General features: G+C 47.1%; 1 long non-coding RNA gene across 1 annotated transcript; it reads left to right on the top strand.

Moving 5' to 3' along the window:
- The first annotated feature begins 701 nt into the window (after positions 1–701).
- On the top strand, positions 702–4,930 carry LOC144582299 (uncharacterized). The gene is made up of 2 exons (XR_013534721.1): positions 702–836; positions 3,101–4,930. It is a non-coding gene; the product is annotated as an uncharacterized LOC144582299 (long non-coding RNA).
- Positions 4,931–10,170: the final 5,240 nt, after the last annotated feature.

Below are 10,170 nucleotides of genomic sequence, written 5' to 3'. Positions count from 1 at the left end.
AAGGGATGGCTGGTTAGTCAATGACGGGTAAGATCCTCAGGGGAGGACAACCTAAGACAGGCACAGCTGCAGTAAGGCCAGCAAACACCGGGGATGTGCCCAGCCGGCAATCCCTCCTGAGGCTTTGAGCGTTACCCCACAATGCTGTCCATCTAGCTTGTCTTCCTAGTGAAGGTGACAGCTGCCACTGACTGCTGCTTGGACATGAAATTCCTGTGTGGTCTTTTTCAATGTACTACACCCTCATATTAATAATAGTAATGCTTAATGTTGTGCCAATTTTTGTTATGCTTATATTTAAAGTTAAGGGGGAGGTGTAGAGAGCCAGAGTAGCCCACCCATCTGGGGGCATCAGCAGCAAGGCTGCTGTGAACGTTGGGTGAACTCCAGAGAAGCAAAACAGGAGAATGTGTATGTCTAGGAGAAGAGCAGAGCGGCCTAGAGAGAGATAAGCAGCTCTCACTGACCTCACTGCAAGATAGTTGTTAGCTGAAGTGTGTTAACCGAAGTATGAGAATCACGGCCACAGGCTGTTCTGAGTAACTGCACCCTCCCTCAGCTATGTGCTTTGTGAACATATAAAATAAAGTACTGTGAGACAGGTCGGGGAGACTGACATCCTCACTTTCCCGGAGCACCTGGCCCAGTTTTCTCTAAGTCTGTGTCTGTGTCTTTTCTTATCCCCCATCATTCCTACTTAGGTCTTTGAACCCTTGTGTGACACAGGATGCAGCATGTGCCAGAACTATGCACCTGACTTTCAGACCCAGGGGATACTCTGGCTACTGTGGATAGAGCTGGTCAGATGCAGGCAACACTGTGCTTGCTAATTCCAGGTGGGTGCCACCCTTCCAAAGGCCAAACCTCCCCTACAGTGCATCTTGGATAACTGGATCAGTTTAACCCCCAAACCCTAAAAAGGAAGCTGGCCGCCTGAGGACACTAGAAATTACAACACTGTCTTACAATTGACTTTTTTCTGTAATAGGGAGTGTAAATGGAATTCCATATCTGCAAAACTTTCTTTTCCCTGCAGAATAACCCACGATTATGTGGAGCTTTTAACCTGTGTCCTGTTGGTGGTGACCTCACATTGCCCCAGTATCCGGAACCCACCTTGGCTCCTTCCTTTCCCCTCTCAAGTTCCCCCTTCAACTCCCACCACCCAAAGGGACTTAAAAGGAGACTATCAAGGAGGCACAAATAGTCTGAGTGCCCAAATTATGTCCCCTACAGGTGGCAGGAGGGGAATCTGGCCCAACCAAAGTACATGTTCCCTGCTCCCTCCCAGAGTTGAAGCGAATTAAGCTGATCTAGGATGGTTCTCAGATAATCCTGATGGATACAGAGACGTCTTGCAAGGATTAGAACAGTCTTTCCATCTGGCATGGAGAGATACTACGTTATTGCTGAGTCAACCATTAACTCCCAATGACAAGGAGGCCACCTTAAGTACAGCGTGGGAATTTGGGGGTCTCTGGTATGTAAGCCAGGTAAATGACAGAATGACACCAGAGGAAAGGGAGCAATTCCCTATAGGTCAGCAGGCAGTCCCTAGTGAAGATCCCCACTGGAACCAGGACTCAGAGCGGAAATTGGAATCGCAGGCACTTTCTCACTTGCACACCAGAGGGATTCTGGAAGACCAGGAAGAGGCCCGTGATTAATGACGTCCGCTGTAACACAGTGGGTGAAGCTGGCCATAGAGGGCCTGGACACCAGCGTGGCCTTCTCAGTGTTACTCTTCTGCCCCGGACAGCTGTCCTGCAGGTCTGTCAACACCGAGGAGCGCGAGGGCAACCGGTCACTAGGTGCTTCTCCCACCACCAAGTAATAGCTGGGAAACGCTACTCTTTTCACATGCGTTTCTCATGATGCCAAGAGCCCTGCTCTGCTATTGGAAAAGGACATTCTGGCCAAAGCAGGAGCCATCATATATATAAATATAGGAGGGAAACACCAATTTGCTGCCCTCTGCTCGAGGAGGGAATTAATCCTCAGGTCTGAGCAACAAAAAACCAATATGGGCAAGGAAAAAACGCCCTCCTGTTCAGGTTAAGTGAAGAAATTCTACCTCTTTTCCCTACCAAAGGCAGTTTCCTCTCAGACCCGAAGCTCAGCAGGGCTTATAAAAAGTTGTTAGAAATCCGAGAGCCCAGGGCTTAGTAAAGCCATGTCATCATCCCTGCAACACTCCTATTTTAGGAGTGCGAGAACCTAATGGACGCTGGAGACTGGTGCAGAACCTCAGAATTCTCAGCGAGGCCATTGTTCCTCTGTATCTCTGGAGCCCAAGTTTTTCTTAACACAGCTCACCACTAGGTGGCCTTAGAGGGACATCACAACATGTCCCCGGCAAATTCCACCCAGCTCCAACCATTAGGGGCAGCCCATCTGTCACACTCAAATTGTGAGAACCAGAAATCAGTGCAAACCAACCTCAGCCCTGCTAAACTTTCAGCTGCAAGGGTGCGCTGAGGCCCGACAAGGAGTCTTCTTCGCGTGAGGTAAACCCTTCTATGTTTTCCTTCCTACCAGTTGGACAGGAACTTCCTCTAGCCTACATGGTGCCCCGTGACTTACTCCTCAGAGGAGGCAGCAGCTGTGCCCTTTCTTGCCAAGGTTCAGCCAAGGGCAGTCATGCTGCTTCCCAACTGGCCGGGCTGAGGGTTGCTTCCTCGTTAGGCACAGGGACACCTAGATAAGTAGTGTCCTTAACACTCCAAAAATTTAGAGCCATCCTGGATAAAATCTCCCTCCAACTTACTCAAATCCAGGGCCAAGTAGACTCAGTAGCCACTGTCTACTTCAAAACAGGCAGGCACTAGACCTTCTCACTGCCGAAAAAGGAGGAACTGCCTTTTTCTAAATGAGGAATGTTGTTTCTGTGTTAATAAGTCGGGGACAGTCCGAGGAGGCTTTAAACGGCTTCAGGATGGGGCCAACCGACTGCCTGCAGGTGAAAGAACTGAAACTGCCTCCTGGTTCTCACAACAAATCCTCCTCTGGCTCCTCCCTTCTAGGACCCTCCTAATAATCATCCTGGCACAGCCTTTGGCCCACACCTTTTCAATCTCTTAATCTGTTTTTGTTCCTCTAGAATGAAATCCCTAAAATGGCAAATGGTCCTGCAAATGGAACCCCAGATGACCTCAGTCCCCGACATCTATCTCGAACCCCTGGATCCACCCCCAAACCCCGAAGCCTCCGCTCTGGAGGAAAACTCCAACTATGTCCCCTTTCTCTGCCCCCACTCAGCAGGAAGTAGTAAAGAGCGGTTGTCTGTCCCTTTCCCAGCAGCAGTGGGGTTTTCCTCTTCAGAGCGGGGACTGAGGGAATGAAACCTTTTGGGTCATTGAGGAACCTTTGGAAATCCTGACACGGGAAGGGTGGACACGGGTACTTCAACTATACCAGGAGGCTGTGCTCAAAATGTCAGCAGCTGTTCAGCCACATTGCAGTGCTGCAAAGTCACACAGAAACCAGGACACAACCACCCGGAGAGATTAGGTGACTGGGGCAAACTCCCCATCTCAGAGGAGAGATTAGGTGACTGGGGCAAACTCCCCATCTCAGAGGAGAGATTAGGTGACTCGGGGCAAACACTCCCCATCTCAGAGGAGAGATTAGGTGACTGGGGCAAACTCCCCAACTCAGAGGAGAGATTAGGTGACTCGGGGCAAACACTCCCCATCTCAGAGGAGAGATTAGGTGACTGGGGCAAACTCCCCAACTCAGAGGAGAGATTAGGTGACTCGGGGCAAACACTCCCCATCTCAGAGGAGAGATTAGGTGACTGGGGCAAACTCCCCAACTCAGAGGAGAGATTAGGTGACTCGGGGCAAACACTCCCCATCTCAGAGGAGAGATTAGGTGACTCGGGGCAAACTCCCCATCTCAGAGGAGAGATTAGGTGACTCGTGGTCTGCTGTGTCCTTTTCCACCCATGCTGTCTGACAAGGTCCAGGCATTGGGGAGGAAACTTCAAGGAAGGCGCCTTCCTGGAAAAGGACGAAGCACATGGGTGGGTGTGCTTGGATGCGCTGGGCTGATTCTGTTACTCATTTACTTGATGTACCTTCTTTTATCTTCAAAAACATCCCTTGCAGCTGAATTAGATCAAAAAACTCCTGCTCCCACTGAAGCACCGAAAATTACCAAAAGTCCAGAATGTAGTAGGAGGATATTAAATATAATAGGAGAAGAGCTTGAGCCAGGAGACACTATTAAACAGTTATGATAAATTCACAACCAGCAGAAATTACAGAAAAAGGTCACACCCACACGAAAAGCTGAGAAACAAGTTAAGGAACCTGATGAATATAAAACCCATAACCTTCTCCCTATAGTTCAAGGACCCCCCAACGAAGCCTATCAGATACATGGGAAACTTTGAGACCCCCCAAAAGGAGCAAATGTGAACATGGAAGTAGTAAAGATACCTGACCCACCACTTCCGTGTACAGGGGCACATACTGAGGATGGCGTTAGAATGATTAATAGAGACGGCACGCACATTCCCTGTCACACTTCAACAGTTATGGAAAGATTGGCAAGATCGGGACAACCTTGGTGTATAAGAACAAAGAAACAAAACTTCATGTTCTGAAACAATTGGCAAGACGCTTTAAGAAATGCTGTAAAGGAAGGGGGGATTTGTATGAAAATACAAGAAGATACTGGAAAGGAGGAAAGCACAGAGGAATGAGTGTGTGTCTGTCGCCTGATAGGTCATGACCTTTCCTACCCCCGGTCCTACTCTACGTCTTATTCCTTGAATCACAAGTTTTGTAACTTCTATGTAATCATAAAGAGAACTGACCTAGAAAAATTTCCTGCTTAAGGAACATTTCCTGCTTACACGCTGTAGTTATGCCCAAAATAAAGGTATACAAACCACGCTGTTACACTAATAAACAGAATCACAGCACCTTTGAGTCGTGTCCATCTCTGCTTCCCATCGCTGACGCCTTTGCCCACCTTCGGGGACCCTCTTGGACCTGGCTACGGCTGGACCGCGGCAATGGTCACAAGCCCCCTCCCCACACAGGACTAGGGACAAACACTCAGCAGCTCAGGATTACTTGGGGGTAGGAGCCCCGGCAGCCCTGCCCACCAGCGCAACCCTCTCCGGCCCTTCCACCCTTCCCTGCTGTGGAAGCTTTCGCTTTCGCTGGCTCAATAAGCTGAGTTACTGCTCACTCTCTGAGTCTGTGAACTCTTGCTTGGAGCTGGAGCACTCACCGTGGGGCTGAGGCTTCCTGCTCGTTTCTTCCAGCAAGGGAGGCCAAGAACCTGAGCCCGGAGCCCAAGCTGCCAATGCGGGTGCAATATCACCCCTGCCCCGAGGTCTCCCGGAAATCTAGATTCTTTTCCATCTTTTTAGTAGAGACGGGGTTTCACCATGTTGACCAGGATGGTCTCGATCTCTTGACCTCGTGATCCACCCGCCTCAGCCTCCGAAAGTGCTGGGATTACAGGCGTGAGCCACCGCGCCCGGCCCGTTTCTTTTTATATAAAGCCGCCGTTGTTTTTACGGCTTGTTCGAGGCATTGGGTTTCTTCGCAGAGTCGTTATTTGCATTTGCAGACTAAGAACAAACAGCATAAGCAGACACAAATTTCAGCAAAATTGCGATGGTTGTTATTTAATAGTTTTGATTTATTTCAAAGGACTGATAGTGGAGACAGCATTAGCTGCCTGAGCAAGAATATTAGCTTCAGGCCACAGGGTAAGATGAGCATGAGATGTTTTAAAAATTTGCCTCTTTAATGTAGCAATATTCAGAGTTAAATTATTCTTTTTTGTGCTATAACAAGATGTTTAAAAAAAAATTCTTTTTGCCCTGGAGATGACGCTTAAGTATTTCCCAATGACGTTTAAAGGCATTACAGGACCTAGGAGTGATACAGAAATTAGAAGTATTTTAGTTACGTCGCATTTGCAGACGCTGTTTAAGACGCATGATACAATTTTTCACTGAAATGCCATCTATTGTAAATCATGGATTTGATTTGCCAGTTCTTTATTTATTGGGCTTTGGGAATTCCAAGGCTCTGAGAAATTTTGTTGCCGATTATTTACCAAACTTGTAGTTTGAATAGAAGAATGCAAAGCAACAGCAGCAGCAGCAGCAGCGGTGACAGCTACAAGACCCACGGTTACAGCTACTAAAGCAAATATAATTTTCTATTTATTATTTCTTTTAGTACTTCAGTTATAATATGTATGGAAGGAGAAGCCTCCCAAGGTCTGTTAAGAGAAACAGGTATTTAAACTTTTTCTGGGGCTCAGACTAGTAAAATACTATTGTCTTTGTTTTTATTTTATTTTATTTCATTTTATTTATTTATTTATTTATTTTTGAGACGGAGTTTCGCTCTTGTTACCCAGGCTGGAGTGCAATGGCGCAATCTCGGCTCACCGCAACCTCCGCCTCCTGGGTTCAGGCAATTCTCCTGCCTCAGCCTCCCGAGTAGCTGGGACTACAGGCACGCGCCACCATGCCTAGCTAATTTTTTGTATTTTTAGTAGAGACGGGGTTTCACCATGTTGACCAGGATGGTCTCGATCTCTTGACCTCGTGATCCACCCACCTCGGCCTCCCAAAGTGCTGGGATTACAGGCGTGAGCCACCGCGCCCGGCTTATTTTATTTTTTTTTAAAGACGGCGTTTCACCATGTCAGCCAGGATGGTCTTGAACTCACAACTTCAGGTGATCCCCCTGACCTTGGCCTCCCAAAGTGCTGGGATTACAGGCGCAGCCACCGGGCCTGGCCTATCATCTTTATTAAAGGTGGAATTAATGCATGTGGTGTTCGAGCCAAGGGCTCGAGACAGGTAGTTGACTCGCCCCAGTTTGGCTGCGGGACCTGTACTGCATTTCCCCACCTCGAGGGCTGTCGAGTGAGACAAAGGGCCAAGCTGAGTCACTAAAAGCAACAACAGAATGCAAAGCAAAGGTCTGCAGTTTATGAGGACATTGTGCTGTCTGCTTCCATGTCCCCTCAGTCTCTGTGTAAGCAATAAACTTGCTGCAATTGAGATGCCTAAGAGGAGCAGAGACCTCTGCCCATATTTTCCCTGGAGCCAAGCCTTTGTTTTAGCTCCTGGTGAAAAACAGGTTTGACCAGCCACCTTAAGGGCGCCATTGTATCTTTGGAATGTAAAATCATAGTTAGATCCCCCAGTAAATGTATATGTTAATGACAGTGTTTGGATGCCCAGACCAACAGGTGATCCAGGCCCTCCCACCCTAAAGAGAAACGTATGTTGATGAATGCGTCCATAGGCTATCGTTTCCCACCTATCTGTTTAGGACCCGTGACAGAATGTCTAAATTACAGTATTCAAAGCTAAATAACTTATGTTCCAGGGCAAAACTGCTCGAGGCTCAATTATGTAATTAGTGAAAGAACGTTGCAATCTTGTGCAGGCAATCTTTAAATACAATCAAATGAGCACAGCTATGTTATAACACTTCACCAAACTAATAAATTTAAGCCTAAGAAAAGCCCTGCCCTTTGCAGGCCACCACATGGTCTAAAAAGTTAGAGGTGCTAACCTGGGACAGTTGCATTGCAAATAGCGATGTTGGACTGCAAAATAATTCCTATAAAATCGTCGTTAAGTAGGTCCCTCGGGGAAATTTGCAGTAAATTGTACTGGACAGCACAAAGATTGTAGAAAAACTCCTTTTGCAGCCAACTTCCCAAATAATGCACCAAAACTATATAGAAGAATGAGAACAAATTACCCTGTTAAGTGGGAGGAGAACAGCATAGCTCCTCTACCTCCAAAATGGTCAGTCCTATTGTGAGCCCGGAACACCCGAAACGATAGAAATTAGTAATGGCTCAAACCCCAGTTAAAATTTGAAGAGAAGACTGCAGTCTTAGACATAGAGATAATGAAGCTCTGTTTATGACGACATTGCTTTCTAATCCGTTCCCTTACAAAGTTGTGTCAAACCCCCTTTTAGGTTAGTGTTAAGAAAACATTCAGCCCAACTCCCAAACTATATCCTGCCCAAATTGCCGCCTTTTGACCTGCATTTGTCGGGGTCCGGCACGTCTGCCGCGGGACTACCGACCTGCGGGAGTCCCCGAGACCGCCAACGTAGATGTCTCGTTCAACCTGAGAGAGAGAGTGCGCGGAAAAGAAAGAATATAGAAAAGTAGAGTCTGGAGGGCTGCGTGAAGATTATGGCCAAAACGCAGCAAATTTATTCTTGTGGGTTACAGCTTTTATACCTTTTTTCTTGTTTACATTTACCTTATCTCAGCAGAAAGAAAGAAAGGGGTAGACAGAAAGGAAATAGAATCTCCATAAAAAATAGTTATCAGGGGCTTGTGATATCTGGTCAGAAAGCAGTTTAAGGGGGCTAGTGGTAGTAGTTTACATTTCAATGATGGAGGCAGAGCGACTAATTTTTGGAAGGGCCTAAGGACTTAATTTTGGAAATTGAAAATTTTTTATCTGAGGTAAGGATTGTTTAAGCTCCCAATAAACTCTGCTAGATTAACCTGCTAATGTAACAAATTCACAAAAGCCTGTTTGAGTTTTGTTCATTGGAACAATTATTTTGCTGGGATTAAACTCACATAATTTAAGAATTCCAGGTTCAGCCTGTTTAATTTGCAAAGCAATTTCATCTAAGTGCACAGTGAGTGTTTTAACAGTACTGTGAGGTAAGAAGGACGGTTCAGCTAAATCCTTATCCTGAACAACAACCCCTGTAGGCGAGAGAGAGCAGCAAACACGAGAAACTGTAAAGGCCGTTTAGAGTCTATCCCAGAAACCTGAGCTTGCTGTATTGTTTCTTTCCCGGCAGCAGGAGACACTGTTCTTTTTTTTTTTTTTTTTTTTGAGATGGAGTTTCACTCTTGTCGCCCAGGCTGGAGTGCAATGGCGCGATCTCGGCTCACCGCAACCTCCGCCTCCTGGGTTCAGGCGATTCTCCTGCCTCAGCCTCCTGAGTAGCTGGGATTACAGGCACGCGCCACCGTGCCCAGCTAATTTTTTGTATCTTTAGTAGAGACGGGGTTTCACCATGTTGACCAGGATGGTCTCGATCTCTTGACCTCGTGATCCACCCTCCTCGGCCTCCCAAAGTGCTGGGATTACAGGCGTGAGCCACCGCGCCCGGCCCGACAATGTTCTTTTACTGTGAAAGTCAGGGTCTCCTGTAAGAATGGAGAATAGATTAGACATAGCGTAAGTTGGAATTCCCAAAGTTGGTCAAATTCAATTAATATCTCCCAGCAATTTTTCGGAAATTATTTAAAGTTTTTAAAGGGTGCTTTCTCATTTGGATTTCTTAAGGTTTAATAATTTTATTTTTCACCTGCATTCTAAGATAGTGAAAGACAGTGGCTGTTTGAACTTTACTGGGCTCTGTGATGAGACCAGCGCCAGCCGCAGCCTTCTGTAGAAAGAGTAACACTAAAGGAGCCTTCCTCGCGCTTCTGCAACTCACGATGCATCATCCACTTCGCAGATACTACAGCATTCCGGGAATGTTTTCCTGCGGGTTCAATAGCCCTTCCCACGAATGTCTGACAAAGAGTGGGACTCTCACAGTCCGTGAGGCAGAACTTTCCACTGATAGACATACAGCAGCAGGTTGCTTGCTGTTTACAGCAGGCACCGTAAAAGCAAACGTTGTACAGCTCTTAGCGGCCAGTGGAATGGTGGGAAAGCAGCCTTTTAAATGTGTGATAATTAAAGACAATCTTTGGGTTTCATGGTTGGAGACGGGAGGCCTGGTCGAGGGGCTCCCGTAGGTTCAGGTAGGGCATTGACCCCTCTTCAGTCGGCTCACGTGCGCCATCTGCCGGATGTTTCCTTTACCACAAATACTGGAGAGTCCACGGTGAAGGGTTGGTTCAATGTCTTTTCTCTAACTGTGCCTTAACCAACACTCGCAAAGCCTCCGGTTTTCCTTTTGGAGGCAGCCACTGCTCCACCCCAACCGGACGCTGAGCTGTCCATTTTAACGGAATGGGAATTTCTGGGGAGGCTCAGCAGTGGCCGCCCCTAAAAATGATAGCCAAGCCTTTTCTGCGGAATGTCTCCGATGATTGAATCGGCTCAAGACCACCCTCTCTTCCTCCCAATCCCTTTCCACATTGATATCCCATGTTGATTATTACTTTCGTACATTTGGG

The sequence above is a fragment of the Callithrix jacchus genome, chromosome 4, assembly GCF_049354715.1.
Source record: "Callithrix jacchus isolate 240 chromosome 4, calJac240_pri, whole genome shotgun sequence".
NCBI lineage: Eukaryota > Metazoa > Chordata > Mammalia > Primates > Cebidae > Callithrix > Callithrix jacchus.
The sequence above is the reverse complement of the archived record's forward strand: the minus strand, read 5'-3'. Positions and strand labels throughout refer to the sequence as shown.